Source organism: Tenrec ecaudatus, chromosome 5 (genome assembly GCF_050624435.1).
Source record: "Tenrec ecaudatus isolate mTenEca1 chromosome 5, mTenEca1.hap1, whole genome shotgun sequence".
In the NCBI taxonomy this organism is placed as follows: domain Eukaryota; kingdom Metazoa; phylum Chordata; class Mammalia; order Afrosoricida; family Tenrecidae; genus Tenrec; species Tenrec ecaudatus.
The window spans coordinates 117,646,392-117,665,602 of NC_134534.1; positions in this window are offsets into that span (position 1 = coordinate 117,646,392).

The window sequence follows — 19,211 nt, forward strand, 5'->3', positions numbered from 1 at the left end:
CAGGTACCCGGACCAGAAATGCTGACAGAGTGGAACCAGCGGGCTCAGCCCCCAGCTTCCTGAGAGAGCAGCTGTGATGGTTCACTTTTGGACAAATGTCAATGCATGACTTGGGCAGCACGAAAAGCAGATGTGCAGAGGTTGTTCGCTGTATTCCAGAAGTTCACACACTCCCCGCAGGCTCTTTGGCTCAATGGCAGGAAGCCGTTGGTGGCTTCCACCTTCAATCCCAAAAGGCCACTGCCGTCCAGTGGATTCCAACCACAGTGACCCTAGATGGAGTTTTCAAGGCTGTAAATCTTCATGGGAGCCAGCAGTCTCATTGTCCCCCTTGGGACAGGGAGCTAGCAGCCCGTTTCACCTCCAGGACCCCTTCCTCTCTAATTCTGGATCCAGTCCCTCCAAATATCCTGCCCTGCCCTTGTCTAGGCTTCTTAAATGCGTTCCATGCTGCTTATGTTAGTCTGGGTGCCTTAGCGAAACAAATCCACAGAAACGCGTATGTATAAGAGAGAGTTTTATGTAAAGGGTGAGTGCACATCAGGAAAACATGCCCGCATTTGCTTATGCACCCGCTTTGTCTTCAGCGATCATGTCGAGATAGGCTGGTGGCTTCTTCCATGTGGGCTTTGTTGTTTCTTAGCTAGATGGCCCCTTGTTTATCTTCCAGTCTTTAAGACCCTGGACACTATATCTTTTGATAGCCGGGCCCAGGGTGCTTAACCACTACACCACAAGGGTTCATTAGCATGTGACTTATCTCCTGCCATTCACACTAGATGCTCAAAATAGCAGGAAACCAGGTTTCTCCTTTGTGGCCACACCAGGTACTGACAGAACCAAGAACAGAGAAATGCTTAGTTATATATCTTGACTATCATTAGCATATTATATGCCTGGCAATCTGTAAGCCTTCGCTCCCCTGACCTCTCACAGCCTCGGTAAAATGAAGCTAATAAAAGTAGTGCTCTCACAAGCTTGGTAGGAGATTAAACAACTCACATAAGGCTACACAGCCTATCAACGAGGAGGCGAGATGAGGCAGTGTGTGGCTGCTGAACCCACACCCTTCACAACACCTCCATTAAAATGACTGAGGGCTATGAGGAACCAGACAGAAGCAGGTTCACACCCCAGATTGAGTCAATTTAACTGCCTATTGTGCCTGACCCTTCTATCTCTGATCTTAGAAATGGGGTTAACAACAACAAAACACTGTAGAAGAAATGTCCAGCAGATGACAGGCACGCGATTAAACAACAAAAAATAAATCACTTAAGTTGAAATTCGAACTCCTGGAAACCCCTCACATACGTGCAGAAAAGGATTGAGCCCATACGGTGTTTCCAGTGGCCCCGTCCTTCCCCCCTAAAATGAGCATTTGATAAGGTAATGCCTGGATTGTCCCAAGCCCAAGACTGTGGAGAACTAAAGGAAAACCCAGCATTATGAATCTTTGAGCACAGCCCTGCTGGGAAACCGCCCTGCAGTCACTTGTTGAAGACTGGAGGAGGGACAAGAGTAGGGAGAAGAAGGAAGACTGAATGTGACACATAAGCAGGGATGGCCTACATTCCATAAAGGAAAAAACTCAAGGTCTGCTTTTCTGGTGCCGGAAAGTTAGAACCCATCTGGTGCAGTTGAAAAGGTGTGTGTGTGTAGTGGGGGGGGGGGGTGTTAGGGAGGAGGGGCGATGAGTCCAAAGGATGAACTCCATCTGCAATTGTGTCCTCAACTGCTTTCCCCTGCTAGCCACACGATATTTGTGGCTGGCCTGCCCTGCTTTTGTTATCAAGCCCAGAGAGGGCAAGAGACTAGCTCGAAGTCACACTGCAAGTTGGCAGCAGAATCAGGCCGAGAACTCTGGATGCTTAGAAAGCTTCACACAGACCTGAGAAAGTACCAAGGGAAGACCTGTTCGCTAACTGGGCAGCACTCACTGCATGCCAGCGCTGTTCCAGTGCCCCAGCCAGGGCATTGCTCCCTGTGTCCGTGTGTCCTCAGTGATGCACACAGGTGACGGACTGGCTTTTAATAGCATGCTTGGAAGGTTGAGGCCACCCAGCGGCACGTAGAAAGAAGGGCCTGCAAATCTACTTCAGACCAAGCAGCCTTTCAAGACCCTGGGGAGCACAGTTCTTCTTGGACACACAAGGAGGCCAGGAGTTGAAGTTGATTCCATGCTGTAGTTGATTCCATGGTTACCGGTTGTAGCTATACCTAGAGTCACATCCACATTCATGTTTATATCTCTTCACTCCATGGGGTGTTCATGGCTCCAACTCTTCTGAAGCAGACCACCAGGATTTTGTTTAAGAGGCCTCTGGATAGGTTTGAACTGCCAACCTTTTAGTTTGTAGCTGAGTGCTAAACAACTTGTGCCATGCAGGGTGCTAAGCTCAGAAACTCAGTCGGTGCTTCATGATCTCAGTTGGAATTATAGAGAGGGTCAGTGATGACCCATTGACTGCTGGGTAATTGTTGATGTAGTCTCCCTGTGCAGACATGTAAAGTACCTGAAAACTTAAAATCCAACTAATTGAGTGCATCATCCTGCCGTGCGCCAGCCCAGCAGCATGCTCTGCTGGGGACATTTGGCCATGCCTGGAGACATTCTGAAGAAGGGAGTCCCACTGCCATCTAGTGGGCTGAGACCAGGGATGCTCGCTTAGCATCCTGGTGCAGGGAACAACACAGCCCCACAAAAATGATGTTGACCAAAATGTCAGCAGAGCTGCCACTGGGAAAATGGTCTAGTCCAAGCGCTGACCTTCATAGAGGAAGAAAGCCAATCCAGAGCAGCTAAGTGACCTGCTGTGGGTTGCACAGCCTGATTCCAAGCCCAGTACTATACCCAAAGCTGTTACCACGTCCAAAATTAAACAGCAATAGCTGCCCAAAGGCCTCTTAGTTTGAGGACCAAGTAAGACAGTAAATGAGAAAGCCCTTTGACAAATGTGGCATGCTGCACAACCATGAGATGTTATTACCCAGGTACTTTTGATATATGTAAATAGATCTTGTACCAGGTCAGTTAATTTTCCAACTGCTCTATCTGAGCTTTCAGATGGCAGCACCTCTGTCCAACCCAGGAAAGGACTCCTGTGCAGGCTGAGCAGCCGTGGAAAGCCTCATGCCTGGCTTCTCCCACCCCTCAGCTAATCTCCAAGTGATTAATAAGGGCTCTCACTATGTTGTGCCTCCCAGCTGACAGATACTAGGCTATCAATGCATTCGTATCACCTCCTTGATGCCTGAGGAGGAATATAGTTTCATGTGTGAGAGTGCCCCAACCCGCGGGACTCAGTTATTCGAGGGGTTCCAAGGAGGACCCAGCCTGAAAGAGAAACGGGCGAGAGAGAGGAGCGAGACCAAGCAGATTCTTGTCAAGGTCTGAGTTTATTGCTACACAAGCCTCTCTATAAAGGGTGAGGCAAACAAGGGAGTTCAAAGGGGAGATAAAAAAAAGGAAGGGCGGGGGTGTAGAGCACACAGGGCAGGCGGCCGCAAGTCTGCAGTTGGAATGTCCGGTGCTGGAGCAGACAAGGGTGGGCCATCTGGTGTGTGTCAGGGTAAGATAAGGTTGAGGTGACGTGGCTTTAGCCCTGCTGGGCAGGCAATATGGCCTTGGTTTTGTCAGGCTGATTATGTCCGGTTCCCAACATGAGAGAAGCCAGGAATATCTCCTCTCACAACTGTGCAGCAAACGAGATCAGATCTCCCAATCTGATTTTCAGCCCTCCTGTCTTTCCAAGTGAAGTGGATGGGCCATTTCACATTGTCTCAAGTCTTTGCACATTGCATGCCAACATTGCGACACAGGGTGCGGCTGTGGGTCTTAGTAGACAAAGCCCCCACCCAGAACCCTGCCCCCAGAGCTCCTTGGTCACCCTGCACAACGCAGGTCCAGGCCGGTCTCCACACTGCAAGGCGATCAACCCTGACCCTCCAGTGTGACCGTCCTCACACGCTCCCACATCCACCTAGAAGGACTGGAGATGAGAGATTCCGGAAGCTCCCTGCCTCATCTGCCTCCCTCCCCAGAGCGACAGAGCAACTGTAACTGATTAGGCAGGATGCAGCCTCGTTCACAGTCCCCACCCTCTCTGGGAAAGCAGGGATGTCTGGCACCTCATCCAAGGCCTTTCCCCTGTGATCTCATTACTAAGGAGCTGCTCCTCTACCGCCCAATTCCATCACCTCATCTACATATGGGGGAGATGAGTATGTCTTCTTTGCTGCTCCTTCCCTGAGTCCACCCCAGGAGCTCCCTGAACAGATCATCAATCACTTCTCATTACACCTGCAGCAGCCATCAGATACTGCTGAACAGAGACAGGCGCCTCCCCTGCTGCTGCCAGGCTCCAGTGCACATGTGCACACACACGTGCACACACATTGTACAGGCACACTCACATGGACACACAAGCATGCACACCCATGTGCACAAACTTTGTTCAGAGGTGGGAATTCTGCCCATTTTAGCCTCTAATATTGCAATCAGAGAGTGATAGAACAATGAAAGATGAAGGTGGATGAAGGAAGATCTATTTATTCCCTTACTTGTTACATAACCATTCAGTGCTCTTTTTTTATCCGTACAAACACACCACCACACCATCAACAATCATCAAGTAGCTGTCATGTATGCAGTGCTGCCCTATTCAAGGCGGTGCTGAGTATGTGACGAGGATTCTCTCTAAAGCACAGCTCTGAGGAAGTCTGTCTCCTTCGCACTTTTACACACACAGGGAGAGGAGCCTGCAGGAGACTCCGTGCGTTGGGTGAAGCCACACGATGAGTGAGGAGACCGAGTGTGAAGCCAGGGGAGTGAGAGCGCAGAGTTCACCACTTCACCACCATGCTGGTGTGCACAATCGATGAAAGGGTGGCTGCCAGCAGCAGGACAGAAAAAAAGTAAAGCATGTAACTTGTGGTTTTAGCTCTGGCTTACTTCCAAAAGGAATTGTTTTTGTTGTTCTAAAAAGCTTTATACCGAGAAAAAAAAAGAAAGAAAGAAAGCTTTATACCTCTATAAAAACAAAAGGCTACTGCTGTCAAGCACCTTCAGACTCAAGCCAGAGGAGAGCTCTCCCAGTGGGCTTCCAAGCTGTAAATCTTCACAGAAACACAGTACCTCCTGTGGAGTAGCTGGTTGGTTCAAGCCAGCAACCTGGCAGTTAACAAGTACGTCCCTTGTACCTGTAATACCTGTATAAAGTGTATTAAAGATGAACTACTCCTGGTGTGTAATTTTAAATTGAATTATTGTGCCTGGAACTTTTTTTTTAATAGCTAAGAATGGTGAAATCAGACTCCTTTAGATGTTATGAGAAGAATACACACTACACAGAGCTTGGACCCAACCCAGCTTAATTCAAAGGAAGGCAGATTTATTTTCTTCTGCTTCCCAGAAGGTTCCCCAGCAGAACGTGTGTTAAACAAAATTGTTTAGCTATGGAAAAGAGCAATCTCCTCTTGGGAAGATCCTGGTAGAAAGGGGCTTTGGTTACATATCCAGCTCAACCCAGCCCCAGAGGCCTCGTCATGTTTTATTTTGTTTTGCCCTTGACACTGATTGTCTTGGGAACTGTGGTCCCCGAGCAATGGCCAGGAAGTCAGGTCTTCTTGATGTAAATCCTCTAATATCCCCTACAATGATTTTCAGTGCCAATGGTAAGGCCCGCCCAGTGGCTGCCACATGCCCCTGAGCAGACACGTCGGAGCAGATGAGAGCATGAGACAGCATTTAAGAGAACGGTAGGCTGGCCTTGACTTAGCTGTTTGGCCTCTCCTCAGAAGTCATTTGTGACACTGACTGTCATGGGTTTCATTAAGAACAAGTCTATCTCTACCAAAGAAAACTGCAAGGTAAGAGGACTTTCAGCTCCAGCTACATATGTCTCCAAACTTACTTACATATTGTCCTGTTTTCAGAAGAAAAAAAATTTACTCAGTGCCTCCCGGGCAAATAAAAACTTTGGTACTACAACCTACAATCCCAGATAAAGTGTAGGTATCTGCTTTGGCAGCTCCCCTGGATCGAGCTGCTCCAGTAGCTCTCCACAAAAACCCTGTGAAGAGATGATCAGGCAGGAGAGCCTAGTCTGTTCTGCAGAAAGAAGCTACCCCTGAAACCTCAGTGGCTTAAAATCTAGAAGTTTATTTCTTGTTCATGCAAATTCTGACACTGGAAGGGCAATTCTCCAGGGTGTTTGTCCTGCACACCGTCCGTCAGTGATTTGGGCTGCTTCACAAATATGGTGCCACCAGATCAAAAGGTGGATTCCAGGTCATCACAGAAGAGGAAAAGAGAAGTGGGGGTTGTGGATCAGTCTTTACATGCTTTGACACTTTAGTTGACATAGATCGCTGGATAGGGCTGCTTATATAAAGGTTATCAGTTCAAACCCACCTACCTGTACCACAAAAGGAAGGGGTCATCTGCTTTCATAAAGGGTACAGCCTAGACAACCTCATGCAGCAATTGTACTCTGTACCACAAGGGGTGAGCATGAGTCAGAACTGACTTGAAGGCAACAGGATTTGGGGTTTTGTTTGTTTGTTTGTTTGGTTGGTTGGTTGGTTGGTTGGTTGGTTGGTTGGTTGGTTGATTGGTTTGGTTTGGTGAGTGGGAGGTGGTTCTACCTACAGCATATTAATCTGAAGTAGTCACTTTAGGTTTTTTTGTTTGTTTTTTGAGAGATGTGGAAAAGCTCATTGGCTTTAATGGGGAGTTAACTCTGCCACAGACGGCCTCCTCAAAATTTCCCTCCCGCTTCAGAAACTAGCAGAGATTTTCAATGAAGGAGCCTGCTGGCACCCGCTGGACATCTCCTTGCAAGGTCAGTCCTTTGGAGCCACTGGGAGGGAGAAAAAAGAGACTTCTATTCCTGTAAAGAATTCCAGCCCCAGAAATCCTCAGGGGGCAATTCTGCCCTGTCCTCTCGGGTAGCTATGAGTCCGAATTGAATTTATGGCTATGAGTTGAGTTTTAATTCCATTCACTTACTGCTCTTGACAGGTTGCTAGATTAGGGCTTGTCTTCCCAAATGCCAGCACTAAACGAAAATGAGCTGTCCGTGCCACAACAAAGGGGTTGGAAATAAATCAGGCACACTCATTAGATACCTATGGCAAAATTCAGAACTGAGCATGCTCTGACCCAAGTCATGTAGACCCAGGTGGAAAGTCCACCTGGTCATACAGAATAGGACTTCACAAAAGTGCACCAAAATCAACCAGTACGATCAACCAATGCCTTCCAGTGGTGTTGGGAGGTGATAGAAGTAGGCCTGGGCTCCTTGTCGCCCTCCCTTGTTCACGTGCTCTGCAAGTGGAGGGTGAGGCCTTGGGGGTTCCTGCCGTGGCTCCTCAGCTGGTTCTGCACTCCTGCTCAGGTATTCCTCCCATGAAACCGCCATATTCAGCTGCAAACTTTCCCCACCCCTGCCATGCAGCCCGGCGTGCTTTCCGGAGATAGTGGGGACTTTTGGGGACTGCGATACCTGAAACTTTCTTTCATAACATTCACTTGGATTTACAAAAGTGCTTCTGCCATATGAATTCTTTCAGCGTTGCTAAGCAAGAACTGAGGTCAACCACCCCAGAAACCTAACACTATCAAGTCGATTCTGACTTATATCAATCTAGGGGGTCCTCAAACTATGGCCTGCGGGCCACATGGCCCTCAGAGGACATTTATTCAGTGCGCCGGGTGTTTTTGCCCCGTTTTTTTTTTACTTCAAATTAGGTATGTGCAGTGCGCATAGGCATTTGTGCATAGTTTTATTTTTAAACTATAGTCCGGCCCTCCAGCGGTTTGAGGGACAATGAACTGGCCTCCTGTTTAAAAAGTTTGAGGACCCCTGAAAGGACAACGTAGAACTATGCCTGTGGGTTCCTGAAGTTCTAAATCTTTACAGGAGCTGAGAACCGCATCTTTCTCTGTGAGCCATAGCGGATTCCAACTGGCTGGCCTCATGGTCACACACATTCCACCAGGCTCCTTGAGCCTTAACTTGATAATTTAATGAAACGATACTTCTCCAAGTCACACTGTATTATGGTCTATAATCTTGCTATTCTAATATCAAATTTAAAATAAGGAATATAGTTAAGCTCCAAATCCATAAGCAATAAGATCATTGAATCTCTTTGGACACTATTACTTAAAAAAAGAAAAAACTCTGTCCAATTATTTTCAGCACAGAAAAGCTTCCAGTGTTTACAGCTTAGTATTTAATTGCTTTTTCTCTTCTTCTTTTGCATTGGTGAATCATTTTGAGCTTATAATAATGTCAAAATAAATAGTTTCCAGAGCCTCCAGGCATTCACTGTGTAATGATCATTTAAAAGATTTCTTGGTTAGAGGGTCCTCAAAAGAATAAAAAGCGTGTCCGCATCCCTGGTCATTTCTATATTCAAAAGAAGAAATTGCTCATCAAATGCTACAAGCCAATTTCTTTCTTCAGCCAAACTGCCCATTTTAGCATCACTGAATTAAGCAAATGGTTCTACATTTCAAAGTCAACAATGATACTCTTTTCCCTTTAACACGAGCATCTTAAACAGCTCAAAAAGTAGTCGAGCTCTTTATTATGGCTTTTCCTGAGAAAGCTGTTTCGTTGTTTATTTTATTTATTCATCTAGACTTTCATTTTAAGATTTGTGTATTTTAAGTTCTGCTAGTCAGGACATTTTAAATGGAGCCAGATTTTTTTTTATACTTTGTCTTTTAAAATATAATGAGGCTGAGCAGTACATCCCTTAATAAAATATAAAGTCTTCCTATTTTTGTTTGTTTGTAATTTCCCTAAGGATTACTCTTAAAGTAGTAAAACCAAAACCCCCATAATGAATTACATTTGGTCTACCGGGGGTTGTGGCCAACCTTTAGATAGAAAAATCCAGAGACTCCCTTCTGCATCTCCTTTCCCAACCAAACCCCGGTGGCTGGAGGCTGGAAGGAAGAAAGAGGCTGGGCTGCTGGGGCAGGGTGGGGAAGGGGTAACCTTGCAGATTATTTCAAATTCTACTCTGAAGGCAGAAAGTTATCCAAATGAGATAGCTAGAGATTCACTTCCTTAGAAAAAGATTGAAATTAATGTGTCCCTTAGAAAAGCCAAAGGAAAAAAGTCGTTATTAATTTAGGCAATTGAAGAACTTTGAAAGCCATGTCTAGTACATAAAAACACCTGTCCCTAGAGCCCATCGGCCTAGGAAACTGAATTTTTATACCATGTAAAATAAAGGAAGGTCATTTCTAAGACTTGCTCAACAGAAGATTGTCATTTTAAACCGGTTACTGTAATGAGAAGTTGGGTTTTCGTAAAAAGGACTGAATGCTTGAGTCAGTGTGAAATGAAATTAGAGATGCATGTTCTGCGCATGGCAGCATGTCCGGAGGAGTCTGTGTTCCCGTGACTGCTCTCAATCTGTGTCGTGCCTTCTGGGAAACTCACAGCGTGGTGCCCACATCTAGTCTCTCGGACTTTCTTGCCAGCTTTGGAAAGGTGTTGAGTCTGTTGGATCTGCTGCACAGAGACAGCATGCAAGTGGACCCTTCCCACATTCCTCAGAGAGCAGCCCCCCAGTGTAAAGCTGTGGGTGAGGTTTGATGACCTTTGCCCCTTCATCATCCCGCATTCTTTGACGGACCCAAGCGCTCCCCCGAGGCATTACCGGAGAAGCAGCTACCCCATAGTTTCCAGATGGTGGGTATCAGCCTGTGTGCTCATTGGGATTGCCAGAGAGCTGTCCAAAAGACATCTTTGTCCCATCTCCACTGAGTCCGATTTTATTGGCCTGGAATGCAGCCTAGGTGCTTGGATTTTTTTCTCTCTCATAAGTTTTTATTGTGAATTGGGTGAAGGTTTACCAAGATCATCAGTTTTTTATTCAACAATTCATACACGTTGTGTTTTATGCCACTTATTGCAATCTCCACAATATAATATGACATGTTCCACTCCCTACTTATGTCTTCTATTTCCATTCCTCCTCCCTTCCTACCCTTCTGAACTTGGGCCTTGGATTAATACTGCCCTTTTGAGATCAAATGGTTTGCTGTTTTCAGGTTTGTGTGCCTCACTTGAGTAATTGCTCCCATTATAGACCAATCTATTATTTGCCTGAATATTGAACCACAGGTAGGAGTTCATTTTCAAACTTAGTGAATAAGGACCATCATTTCAGAGGTTCTGTTAGTCCCTATCCAGCCAATAAGCCTGGTCTCTTTTATGACTGTGAATTTTGCTTCACTATCTAGGACCTTTTGATGTGATCCCTTTCAAAGAAGTTGGAATTGATAGTTGGAGATCATCTAGTTATTCTGTGCTCAGAGTCATGAAGTCTAATGTTCATGTGGCCCACTCACCACTCTTTCCTCCAGAGTGAGGGTGACAATACTTGCCACCTAGATGGCCACTTGTGAGCTTCTGAGATCCAGCTGCTACTCACCAGCGTGGATGTCGACCATAGTCTTTACAGTCTAGGTAATGACAATTGTTCTTGGTGTCCTTCACAACTATAATCCCCAGCCCCCAAGCCCAATAAAGCACTCCCTCCAGTTGTTCGGTTATGCCTAAGGAGTTTTGATAACTTCATCTTCTGTGTGCTCCGGAATATTCAACTCCCTGGATGATCAGAATGCTCAATCAGGGCTCAGAATCTTGGTGTTAAGGCTCCGGGTGAGATCCTGGCACATCAGACACAGAGGTTGTGAGGCTAGAGGATGGGCAGAAGGGGATCATACTGAGTCTAACAAGGAAAGAAAAGGAAATGAAGGATATAAGCAATTAAAAGCAAGCGCATAAATAGATACAAATACACAGATGGCCCTTGCAACATTATTCCCAATCTCGCAAACGTGTCAACGGTCTAAATACCCATCAATAGGTGAATGGATAAGTCAAATATGTTGCCTACGGTATATACAATGGACTACTACTCAGCCATAAAGAGAAATGAACTCTTGACACAGGCTACAAGAGGAATGAACCTCATAAGCATTATGCTGAGTGAAATAAATCAGCTTCAAAAAGGACACATTTTGCTTAATTCCACTTACAAGAAATATCTAGGCTAGGAAAATGAATAGAGACAAACATCTCCCAATTGTTTCCAGGGATAGGTAGGAAGGTAAGTATGGTTGTTACATAATGCCATGTCAATTGGACAAATAAGTGAGGTGGAGTCTTTCTTATACCTATATGAGTGTCCTTGGATTTATTTCTCTAGTCAACCCAGCCTAACCCAGTAGACGATACTGAGCTTCCATAAGGGTGATGGCATAATTTTGGAATGGGTAAGGATGATATATGAACAACATGCAGAATGCCACTTAGTTATAATCTTATAGAGCGTGGAAGTGACGAATGTTTTCATGCATGCATATTTAGTACGATTTTTAAAGAGTGTACGCAAAAGAGCAATATGGCAAGTCTGTGTTACCATTTGCTTTTGCTCAGCTAAAAGCGATTCGGGCCTGTGTAGTCCAAAGGGAACCACAGAGGCTCAGGAGGAAAGCTGGTACCATCTCCAACTAAGACTTGTCTGACCAAACGCAGAGTCTCCCTTCAAGTAACTGACAGGTCAGAGGCAGTTCATCTCTGCTGCAGAAGCAATGATTTGTCTCAATTCCCAGACCACTGTCACAACCATGTCTTGTTGCCCTCGGTGCCCCCCTTCCCCACCACAATAAGTCACTAGAAAGCCATGCTTCATTTAAAAACAAACAAATAAACCCCTTCTGCCTCCATCCTGGCACTGTTTCAGCTTATTTAGCATCATAACATATGTCATCTGTTTCCCTAAACAATCTAACATGGACATGGCACGATGGGACTGATGAGTTAGGCAAATGAGAACCAGCCTGCCCTCTGAACACACACGATGGCATTTGACTTGCTGTCAGTAGATGCTGTCGCGTTTCTTCTCCTCTTTCCTGGAAAATAAATATAGAAAAGAAAGAGGACATGAAAAGGGCTGCAAGATGTTTAGCTCTGGTCTTTCTAGAAAGTGTAGAAAAAAAGTATGTGAACCCTGCCTGCCTTTAGATGCCCCACTCCTCTGGCAAACAAGAATTGCGCACTGACCATGGACAAGACATCTGGATCTGGGGGGAGGCTATAACAATTGCCCCCACCAGCAAAGAGTTTCCAGATTTACGGGACTGCACAGGCCAGGGAGCAGCTCATAAAAAGAACAAGAAGAATCACAAAGGAGGGTGTGCTCCAGCACCACTTCGTCCAGCTGCAGACACATGAAGGCAAAGTTTCCTTTGCTTTCAGTCAAGTTTATGATTTCCGCGGCATCCCTTACCAACACCTTCACAAAGATCTAGGTTCTTGGGTTGTTTCATTCCAGGGCGGACATCTCCTTGGTAAAGCCACACTTTATGGACAGCTCATGGTCCAAGAATTCCACCTATATGTTTTGAAAGGGGCCACGTTAAAACCCCTGGCTCAGACTTTCAGGACTGGGCACAGCACACCATGGGGACAGCAGGATTTGGTAACACTCTCATCTCCATCACAACCTGAACCTGGCAAAGCTATTTTCTTCCACTCACCATCTTTCCATCAATATTTACTCAGCTATTAATTGTTCCCCGGCTCAACATCAGAAAAGTGTTCAAACGTTACCGAATTGTCCATCTAATGGTAGAGGTCTGTGCAAGGGATATGAGAGCAAGAGGCTCAGAGATGATCAGCAGGTAACGAGAGAGGGATTCACCTTTATCATTTGTAGAAAGCCCCTGAGGCTTAGTCACATTGGCAGACTTTCCCTGGAGCAAGCAAATAAAGCTGCTCCCGGCTCAGCTCCATTCCTGATCTGGTCTTGCCATGAGACTATCCAGGCTTTGTTCCAACCCCACGTTCTGGAAACCACGAGTGGAAGGAGGTGAATCTTGGGGATACCATGGAAAAGAATGGGCATTGCACAACACTTCATTGTACTCATATGGAGCTTATGCAAAGGCCAAGAGATAGAACCAGGTGAGACTGTGAACAGGACAAGGTGATACTGCATGGTTTAAAATCAGAAAAGGTGTGCATCAGGGTTGTATCCTTTCACTGTTCTTATTCCATCTGTATGCTGAGCAATTTATACAAGAAGCTGGTCTATGTGAAAAAGAAAATGGCATCAGGATTAGAGGAAGACCCATGTAATGTCATTGGGAACATTTTCTCACTAAAAATTTTAGGTCATGGCATCAAAAAAGTGTCATTTTAACCTAAATGGGTTTTTAGACCAGTGAAATAACAGCGAGAGTGAGTCAGCATTGTGCACAGAATTGAGCGATACTGGTTCTTTGGGAAATTCATAATCCAACACTGACACTGCTGAGATAAAGGATGACAGTGAGGAAGATTCTACACCTGAGCTCTGTGATGGGCCAACGTGGTGCTCTACTCTCTTCAGGAATGGATGAGCCAGCTCCACCAAGATTCCCCTTTACTGGAGCACCTGCTATGTATGTAGACGTTGAACACAAGAACGCTTTGGCGTTCCTACAATGATTTCTGACCGATGAGGTCATCGAAAAAATGATTATGATAGCCCGGAGGTTTACTTTCAGGTTTTAACCCCTCTTCAGTTAATTTCTGTGCATGGGGGAAGGTTTGGGGCTTGCTTCATTTTCCTACATACGGTATCTCAGTTTGTCCAACACCATTTGTTGAGCAAGCAGAATTTGTCCCTTTGGATATTTCTGTGTCCTTTTTCGAAGGCTAATTTCCTGTTGACTGGTGAATATATGTGTAGCTTTTCTGTTCGAATCCATTGATCTATATACCTCTCAGTGTACCAATACACTGCTCTCCCTTAGGGAAAAACAACAACAAAAGTTGTATGAGCCCCTATATAATGATTTTTTTTAATGGACGATGAACTATTTTCCAGGCCAGCACTATCCTATGTTTGAGCACATTGCTGCAGCCACTGTGTCAATCCATCATGCCTTATAGCCTGCGGTACTCATGTTCAGGTATAGTGTTCTGCCATTTACAAGGTTCACACTGGCCAGTTCTTTCAGAAGTGGAAGACCAGGTCCTCCTCCCTCGTCTCTCTGTCTGGAAACTGCTGAAGTCTACCTGCAGTGAGTGACCCAGCAGGCATTTGAACTACTGGCTGCAAAATTTCCACCATTACAGCCAAATGCAGGCCACCACAGTACAACAGACAGTAACAGCATCTTAACACCACACAAAGGCTCCTCCCTGGGGAGGCTACATGTTCAGGCAATTGTTGCTGTTACACATGTAAGTGGGGGATACATGAAGTCGCACCATCTCCTGTGGCCCTTCCAGGAACAGGCCATTCTGCTGTTGTTTCTACTGGACTTAGGCTCAGCTGCCAACCTGCCCTCTGCACGCATTCTTCTCCTTACCCTTCCATGTCACCTTCTCTTTGCCCAAGTCAATACTGCTGGTCAGTCACCTACTGGTGGATGCTTGCTTCTGAAGTTTCTGAACCACATTTCCCCATGGTTATGAGACATTGCTGCTGCCACTGCGAGCATTTAACAGGTTACTTTACACCTTCAATGAGAAATCTAGGGGAATAGAAAGAAAGCTTCTTCTTTCTCCCAAGGAGTGGGTGGTGGTTTTGAACCGTTTCCCTTGAGGTTAGCAGCCCAATGTGTAACCCACTACACCAGTAGAGCCTTGGTGGCACTGTCCAGCAATTATTAGACTGCTAAACATGAGGTCAGGGTTTCAAACCTACCAACTTCTCCTTGGGAGAACGATAAAGCTGTTCCCATAAAAGACTGACAGCTCCAGAAGCCCTCTATAGGGTGGCTATGAGTTGGAATTTTGCGGTCATTTAGGGCTTTTTGGTGGCATGTGATTTTTTAGGGCCTTTAGGTTGTTTGTGGACGTTTAAGGTGTGTTTGGGGCATTCGGGTGGTTTGGGGTTTTTAGGGTGTTTTATAAGATTTTAGGGAGTTTTTAAGGGATTTAGGGGTGGTTTTTTAGAGTGTAGAGGTATTTTTCAGCACAATATGGTGTTTTTAGTGATGTTACAGAGTTCCTTAGGGATTTTAGGGTATTTTTAATATTATATGGGTTTTTTCCCCCAGCATTTTAGGTTTTCTTAGGGCTTTCATGGTGTTTTCAGGGCATATATGGGGTTTAGGAATGTTTAGGGTTTGGGAATCTTCTAAGGATGATTTTTGGAAGTTTCACATGTTTGGGTGGGCATTTGGTGTGTTTTTTTGTGGCTTTAGAGTGTTTATGGGATCCTGTCAATTTGCAGCTTTAATTCCGCAAAGAAAAGTCAGACAGCAAGCCAGAAAGGAGCAGAAAATGAAGGGGAAGCCCAGGCCACATGTTACAGCTGCCAAGTCCGGAGAACCTAGGTGTGGTCGTTGGCTACCTGGGACCGGGAGTGGGGCTGTGCTCCTGCCCAAGGGTGCTAGGGAGTAAACCAATCTCAGCTGGACGTTTGGCTTTTCTACTAATTAGCCGACTCCATGAACTTTCCCAAGGGCAGCTGGCGAATTGCCAGGGGAACCCAGCTAGACCCCCCACACAAAAGCACAGGGATGGTTACAGGAACAGGAGGTTTCACACAGTGGATGTGCAGGGCTTGGGGTCGGGATTGGGGGCCAAGGTGAGGAAGGGGCAGCAATAAGGCCTGGTCCCAAATAATCAGACACTGAGCAATAAAAGTACAAGGACTGCCAAGAGAACATGGGGACAAAGGATGGCTGGACTTCATTTGATATCTTTGGACGTGCTGTCAGGAGAGACCAGTCCCTGAAGGGACATCAAGTCCATGAAGGACATGATGCTTGGCAAAAAGTGGAGGACGGGCAATAAAACAGCTCGAACCAGTGTCTACATCAGTGGGCATAGTAACAATGGTGAGGATGGTTCGAGACCTGGCAGTGTTTTATTTTACTGCTTGTGTTTTTCTAGAACTGTCTTTCCTGGATGCACGAGGAAGGATAACTGTGCTTGTGGGAAGCAAATGCACAGTGGGTAGCGATTTGGCCAACATAGGTACACCACCGGCACACAGTGCCCCTTTACTTGGCATCCAAAGTGACAGGATTTGTCTTTCCCCAGAGCTCTCCAGCCCTGGGGGAAGCGGCCCTGCCTTCGGCACGCCGCCAGGGGGGCAGCACTGCTGCTCTCTCACTGGCTACATCTGTGAGGACCCAGAGAGCTGCTCCTTTCTGCTGCTCTCCTCTCAGACTTCTGCCAGAAGCCTTGGCTCCTCCTGGATCCTCCCTTGATTCCCACTCTGCACCTTTGGGGACGCCCAGCCCATTAACTCTCTCCCATCCTTCCTTGCTGCCTCTTGTCCAGATGCCTGAGCTGGGCTTCAAGTAGTTGTAATGTTATGCTTAGGTGAGATGTGTTCAGCTTGTTTACTGTCTGTATACAAGAAAAGAGTGCAGCCCAAGACATCCACCCTTTTGTTCCTCTATGGAAAGCCTGTTACGTGTCATAGTCTTCTCTCTGTGCAGTGCTTTCCTCTGCTGCTGATGCTTTTACATGAAATAGGACTCGGTGTGTCACCGCTACAGGAAATTATCTCTGAAAAAATAATATGCCCAGAACTCAGAAACAGTGTCAGCTTGCATCTGGCATCATGGAAGCATCATGGGTGTGTTTCCATTCATTCGCTCCTGAGTGTCACATGTTAAACTCAGTGCATAGCATAAACAGCAGCCGCCACAAACTGAGACAAAACACACCCTTTGCTGTGAAGCACATTCCAACTCCTGGCTGATCCTGTGTCACAGAGTAGAACTGCCCCGCAGGGGCTCCCTAGCTGTCATCTTTACAGAGGCACATGGCCACACCTCCCTTTTGGGAAGCCACTGGGTAGGTTTGAACTTCAGGGTTGTAGCAGTTGATATTGGAGAGCCCTGGAGTCAGTTCGGATTCACAGGGGCCTGTGCACTAGAGAGAGAAACAAAGCCCAGTCCTGCGCCATCCTCGCACTTGTTACTGTATTTGAGCCGATTCTCGCAGCCACAGTGTCAATCCACCTAAGTAAGGGTCTTCCTCTTGTTTGCTAACCCTCTGCCAAAAATGATGCCCTTCTTGCAGGACTGGTTCCATCATAATAATATGTCCAAAGTACCTGAGACAACGTCTCCGCATCCTCTTTCAGATCTCCTGCCTTTAGTTTGTCAGCTCACTTCGATGGAGTCGATGCTGAGCCATAGCGACTCTATGAGATCAGAGCAGAACTATCTCTGTGGGTTTCCCAAAGGCGAACTCTATGGGAGTAGAACGCCTCATCCTTTTCTTCTGAGGACTGACTGGTGGTTCCCCACTGCTGACATTACAGTTGACACCCAGGGCATAAGCTACTATGCCACCAGAAGTCCCCTGCCCCTATCTAAAAACCAACACCACTACACACAAAACGCACCCCTTCTCTGTCAGTTGGTTGTATGGTGATGGCTTGAGTTGCTATGGATTTGGAAGCTATGAGAGGACTCCCCCAAAAAACTACAATTTTTTTCAAAACGATGCATTTAAATTTTTCATCCCCTTCATAGTACTCTCCATTACACTTCACACATTTTGCTAATCTGCGATTACATTCTTGAAACATTTTTCAAACTCAGCAGGTTGGGTGACTGATAGCACCTCTCTCGTTTTTTCCCCACCTCTTCTGTGTCGTCAAACAACTGTCCTTCATTCGTGGAAACAAAAAGAAGTCACATAGGGTGAATTCAGGTGATTAAGATATGAGGGACAAGAGAGGCATGCTTTTTTCTTTTTGGGTCTTCATACTTTTATTTCTTTTTTCCTTTTTTAATAATCATTTTATTAGGGGTCATACAATTCTTATCACAATGCATACATATCAATTGTGTAAAGCACATTTGTACATTCACTGCCCTCATCATTCTCAAAACATTTGCTCTCCTCTTAATCTGCTGGCATCAACTGTTCAGTCCCCCCCCTCCCTCATGAACTCTTAATAATATCTAAATTATTATTTTGTCATATCTTACACTATACGATGTCTCCCTTCACCCACTTTTCTGTTGACTTTCCCCCAGGGAAATGGTTATATGTAGATCCTTGTAATCGGTTTCCCCTTTCCACTCCACCCTCCCTCAACCCTCCTGGTATTGCCACTCTCACCATTGGTCCTGAAGGATTCATCCGCCCTGGATTCCCTGTGTTTCCAGTTCCTATCTGTACCAGGGTACATCCTCAGGTCTAGCTAGATTTGCTAGGTAGAATTGGGACCATTTTAGTTGTTGGGGGAGAAGCACTTAGGACCTAGAGGAAAATTGTATGTTTCATTGTTGCTACAGTGCACCCTGAGTGGCTCCTCTCCTCCCTGCGACGCTTCTGTAAGGGGATGTCCATTTGTCTACAGATGAGCTTTGGGTTTCCACTCCACACTCCCCCGTATTCACAAACATATGATTTTTTGTTCTGATGACGTCTGATACCTGATCCCTTTGACACCTCGTGATCACACCTCCTGGGCTTTGTTCCTTCTCAGCTAGATGGCCACTTGTTTAACTTCAAGCCTTTAAGACCCCAGAACGTATAACTTTTGATAGCCGGCCACCATCAACTTTAGTCACCACATTTGCTTATGCACCCATTTGCCTTCAGCGATTGTGTTGGGGAGGTGAGCATCACGGAATGCCACTTTAATAGAACAAAGTGTTTTTGCATTGAGGGAGTACTTCAGTGGAGGCCCAATGTATATCTGCTACCTTAATACTAAACCTAGACATGTATGCACATAGATATATTTCCACATCCTTCAAATATAAATTAACTTACATATGTGAATGACTTTATTTAGACCTCTATAAATGCCCTTTGCCTCCTAGCTCTGTCCTCGATTTCCTTTTACTTTCCTCTTGTCCCACTATCATGTTCAGCCTTCAATTGGGTTTCAGTAATTCCTCTCGGTTACATTACCCTTGGTCACACCCTACCAGGCCTCCTACACCCTCCTCACCACGTATTTGGATCACTTGGTGGTCCCTTGTCCCTGGGTTTAACACCACTTCCTTTTTCCCTACCTCCCCATTAGCATGTCCCCTCGGAGCTGTCAGTCCCATTGTTTTCTCCTCCAGATTGTTCATCCAGCCTACCTCATTTAGACAGACCTGTGGAAATCATAGCATGCACAAAAACGAGACAGAGCAAACCCAAGCAACAAAATGAAACAAAAGAACAATACCACCAATAACAAGCCAATGG